The sequence below is a fragment of the Hetaerina americana genome, unplaced genomic scaffold, assembly GCF_022747635.1.
Source record: "Hetaerina americana unplaced genomic scaffold, ioHetAmer1.1.p SCAF_5, whole genome shotgun sequence".
NCBI classification, from domain to species: Eukaryota; Metazoa; Arthropoda; class Insecta; order Odonata; family Calopterygidae; genus Hetaerina; species Hetaerina americana.
Window position 1 is genome coordinate 40,304,086 of NW_027287095.1, and position 5,225 is coordinate 40,309,310.

At 39.8% G+C, this 5,225-nt stretch overlaps 1 long non-coding RNA gene across 3 annotated transcripts; it reads right to left on the reverse strand.

Moving 5' to 3' along the window:
• Positions 1 to 2,662: 2,662 nt before the first annotated feature.
• On the reverse strand, positions 2,663 to 4,114 carry LOC139694011 (uncharacterized). 3 transcript variants are annotated; one of them, XR_011702084.1, is made up of 4 exons: positions 3,750 to 4,114; positions 3,206 to 3,648; positions 3,022 to 3,130; positions 2,663 to 2,933 (listed from the first exon to the last, which is right to left on the reverse strand). It is a non-coding gene; the product is annotated as an uncharacterized lncRNA (long non-coding RNA). The 3 variants fall into 3 exon arrangements; XR_011702085.1 differs by having other exon boundaries at positions 3,022 to 3,151; XR_011702086.1 differs by lacking the exon at positions 3,206 to 3,648 and having other exon boundaries at positions 3,750 to 3,925.
• Between the last annotated feature and the right edge of the window lie 1,111 nt (positions 4,115 to 5,225).

Consider the following 5,225-nt stretch of genomic DNA (forward strand, 5'->3'; position numbering starts at 1 on the left):
ATGTCGTAAGGTGTTCAAGTTAAGCTGTGCGATACTTTAAATTAATCTAATCAGAATTAAGCGTCATGCGCCACCGGATTCTACCGCTTAATTTCTTGCACGAATATAACGCATATCCGAAGAGAAGCTTTAACAATTCAAATCAAGAATTTTTACATTAAGCTTCCTTTGTTGGAAAAATGTCTTAATTTTTTGATGAAACAGAACTATTTCCCTTACATGTTAAATACGTATTCCAATTGCAGACATAGTATTTCCCTCACAGCCATTTAGTGCAAGGTTATAGAACATATAGTAGCTGGTTCGATCGTGATAAACCTCGATAATCAATAGTTATTAATGAAAAATCAACACGGTTTCCGAAAGGGTAGATCTAACGGTTCACAACTTGTGTTTTTGGTTCACGATATTCTCATTTCGGGAGAGAGCAATGTTCCAGTGGACGCGGTTTTTCTAGCTTTTAAAAAAATCTTCGACAAAGTATATCATAGTAAACTACTCGCAAAGCTAGAGGCATAAGGCATAGATAAAAATATCACGGGTTGAATTAAGATTTTTTGAATGGTCGGGTACCAAGAGTAATCATAGATGGAGTTACCTCAAATGCAGTAGAAGTTACTCCAGGTGTTCCCCAGGGAAAGTCCATCGAACCTCTATTATTCCTACGTTACCTTAACGGTATTGACTCCGTAGTCACCAGTAAGATACGCTTATTTGCCGACGATGCAGTGGTTTACCGTGATATCCGTGATCCTGAGGACACAGCAGCATGATAGGAGTAGGGGGAAAATGTTTGTCCTGGCGCAGGTTTGACCTTGACATTCCAACCCGGAACTATCGGTCGCAGAGAAAAACAAATGACGTCACGTGAAAGAGGGGGGCATTTGTCCTTCACAGGCAATATAATTGCATCACGTCAACCCAACCCACGCAGGAAAAATCATCCTGGCGCAAGTTTCACCTTGAAACTCAAACCCGGATACATCAACAACTATCGGTCGCAGAGAAAAACAAATAACGTCACGTGAAAGAGGGGGGGGGGCATTTTTCCTTCATATGCAATCTAGTTGTACGACGTCAACCCAACCCATGCAGGAAAAATCATGACCCAAGGCCATCGCCTCTTATATCTCCAGAACTATCGATTGTAGAGTACAACAAACGGTGCCAAGTGAAAAGGGAGGTAATTATACTTCAGATTAAAGCCTTAAAGTGTCCTCTTTATATTGGACAATATATAGATTTTATCAAATATCTCGTTTAATAATAACGATAACAACAAATAAACAAAAATAATGGAAAGACAACTTGATTATATGTAAAAAAGTTCCTCATCATTTTTTCGATAGCACTTTAAATAAGCCCGTAAAAATTAATTAAAGTTCTCAAGACCTAATTTTTTGAAATTCCCGCTATTTCTCTTCAATTCCGCTTTGCTATTCTCTCATTCTATACCTATTAATCAGTCTCCTTCTCCTATTCGGAAATTGACATTTAAAGCGGAGGGCATGAAGAGAGAGTAGAATTGCGTTAACCGGGAAACGCCCATCCCTCACCCCTTAGCTTTTTCCCTTTCCACTACACCTTCTACGCAGTATATAAAGGGGACGGATCGGCGTTAGGTCGCCAGCAGATCGGGAAATAGTCCCGATCTATAGGCCCACCTAATCATCGTGTAGGGTTCCAGATGAGATCTTCCTCCGTGGGGCTAACACCAAAAGCTGTGGGGGTAAGTATGACCCGTTAGCCAAATTGGCTTTTCGGATTTTTTTTCATTTTTTCTATACGCTCTAGAAGCGAGCAAATGTGAAGATGGGTCACTCTCAATGCCCGCCTTCGATTCCCGGCGAGAAAACCGGAGACCCTTTCCAGGGTATCCAAGGGTTTTCAGGGTACGGGAATATCATTGTCGAAAGGACACCCCCTATGTACCCCTTAGCGGGTTGAGCACCGTGGGGGTACTCAGTACTATCGTACTGAGTATTTTCCAGAACTTTCAGACCGATCGGACCAGTGGTTTTGGCCCTATGGCCAAAAAAGCCGAAATTTTCGGGAATTATGCTCAATAACTCCGTTGTTTGAAGAGATAAAAATATGATTTAAATTTGAATGTTTATCAGAAAACAGCTGGCTACCGATTCCGCGTGGAATTAATCGTAAAAATATTAGGGTTCACCCTAGGGTAATAAGGGTATAGTAAAATCTCCGACTGAAGTACCCTTTTCAAAATGCTATATGATACGGAGCATAAGTGTTTACTATTCCCAATTTCTAAAAGTTTGATATACCAAATAGGTAGGTCACTATTCCTAAAAGAAAGGATAAGAATTAGGCGGTGGCGTTTACAAAAAACCCTCTAGATAAAAATAAGGTTTAAATTTGAAAGTTTATCAGGGAAAATTTAGTTATCTATTCCGCATTGAATTACCCGTAAAATTATAAGTGTTTACCCTTGGAAAACTAAGGGTATGGAAAAATCCCTAATTGAGGTACCATTTTTAAAATTCTGTACGATACCAGACATAAGGGTATAACATTCCCAATTTCTAAAACTTTGATATACCAAATAGGTGGACCAAATATATAATGTTTTCTCTAAGGAATAGGGATACAAAATTGTGGAAATTCATATATATTAAAACGAACATTTTGTTTCAAATAATTTTTATTTGATTATTTTTTTTACATATAAAAAACTTTTCTTGGCTATAATTATAAATCATAACCTCCCCCACCGTCATTGTAAACATTCGGGGGAGAAAAAGTTTCTTCTCCCTCCCCCGAAAAAAGATTGTCGCCACCACCCCCTCCCCGAATCGGGTGGTCATCATCTCCACCTTCTCCACCCGGTAGCGGGTTTCCTCCTCCAAATCCTCCTTCTTCAGAAATGACCCCTCCTCCTGCAACCGAAAGAATCTTTCCCGGATGCTAGCCTGCCAGAATAAAAATAGGTACCGTCAGTAGATATTAATTACACTTCGAGCATTATTAAAATTTGATATAACCAGTTAAAAAAGCTACCACAGAAGTTGATGAAGAGGTCAACGCTTCGGGTGACGTTGAGGTGGAGGTGGTGACGCTGACAGTGGGGGTGCTGTTAAGCGTCGTGGTTGAGGGGGTGGACTCCATCCTACAAAGGTAAAAACGAAAACTTTGTATACAATAAATCATATGTTTATATATATATATATTAATCGTTACTCACATCAATTAACTGGAGGGTGATTAGAACTGCCAAAACCACCCTGTCCTCGGTTACTATTAGAGGTAACGTCATCAGACACTACAAATGAAACATCTGTAGCGATTCTTTCAAGGATGATTTGACATATTCTAGCTCCTCTTCTCACCAAAAAATCCTCATCACTATGGTTATAGAGGAGAACCTTAATTTCCCCCCTATAATCAGGATCAATTACACCCGCCCCAACTTCTATCCCATACCTCAGCGAAAGACTAGAGCGGGATGCGAGTCTCCCGTAAAATCCTTTGGGGATTTCAAGGGAGAATCCGCAAGGTATTAAAGCCCGCCCCCGCTTAGGAATTATATCCCACTGGACAGCACTAATATCATATCCAGCAGGGCATTCATAGCATGGCATAGGGGTACTTGCAAACGGGTGTAGTTTCCTAATGATGATGGAAATTCTGAAAATTTTAATATGATAAATATATATATTTAAGACCCCTCCTCAACCATATTCAAATAACATTTAAAATAATGTTAATTATCTCTAAGTCATAATTACCCAGAAGCAGAAGTAGTAGCCTCCATGATGATGATTTTTGGTGCAGGAGTGGTGACAAGACTGGAATATGGTGCAATTCGGCAATTCGGCAATGAGCGGCGATGATCAGAGGAGAGCGGATAATAGCGATGGTAGTAGATCTCTGCCAGGTGTTGAATGATGGAGACTCAAAGCTGAGGGTTTATATACAGGAACGCTTCTGTAGAGCATCATGCTACGTGCTAAAACTAGGAAGTTAGAGGAGGAGGTTGCATTAAGCAAGATCGGATAGTGGAGTGGGTTTTTTTCACTCCGCTGACCTCACTCGTTGAACATATCCCAACATCCTTGAGAGATTCCTCATCCTCCTAATCTCTTTCAATAACAACTCCTTGCATGTCCTCGGATGTTCGGCATTGAGCATTGCATTTTTCAGTAGAAGCTGCCAACTCCAAAGACCTTGGCACATGCTCAGGTTGCGTCGAAGGATAATTGAAAGGAAATACCTGAACTAGTCAATTCCATCCAAGCACATGCGTAGATGATGAAATTACTTGATTTCAACTAAGTAACCTTCTTGCGCGGATGTTCGGCATTGAGCATTGCATTTTTCAGTAGAAGCTGCCAACTCCAAAGACCTTGGCACATGCTCAGGTTGCGTCGAAGGATAATTGAAAGGAAATACCTGAACTAGTCAATTCCATCCAAGCACATGCGTAGATGATGAAATTACTTGATTTCAACTAGGTAACCTTCTTGCGCGGATGTTCGGCATTGAGCATTGCATTTTTTCAGTAGAAGCTGCCAACTCCGCAAACCTTGGCACATGCTTAGGTCGGTGGATAATTCAAATGGTTGAACTAGCTAATTCCATCCACATCCAGACCAGCACATGCACAGATGATGACATTACTTGATTCTAACTAGGTGGCCTTCTTGCACGGGTGTTCCGCTGAGGGAATTAGCTTTTATTTCTATAAAACTCCACTTCTGAGAGTTAAGTTTCCATTTCCTCCAGAGCAGCTTAGAGAGCTATTACGGACCGATTTCACCTCCCGAATCATCAGCTGTATTCATTGACGTCAGGAGTAAGTACATATCATTAATAATCGCATTAATTTTTTAGGGTATATGCAATACCTAAAAGAAATTCATATATAATTGATTTTATCAATAGGATTGCATAGTTTGTTAACTAATCAGAAGTAGTAATATATATACAGCAATGTCTAACGTAAATTCACTATATAAAATATCATTATTAAAGTTATCAAAATATATTGTTCAAAGCGCATTCGTTAAGACGGAGAAGAGACAATCACCGGGTATCTCATTTAGACATTGTTTGCAGAGTAAAGTTGACATAATCTTGTACCATTTATCCGATTCAATACCTCGCACTGCGTTTAATCATATTGAGCAATATACTATTGCAGAAGAATACGAGTTTCTGTTCGAACGGGGTTATGAAGTAGATGATATTCGTTACGAGGTTTT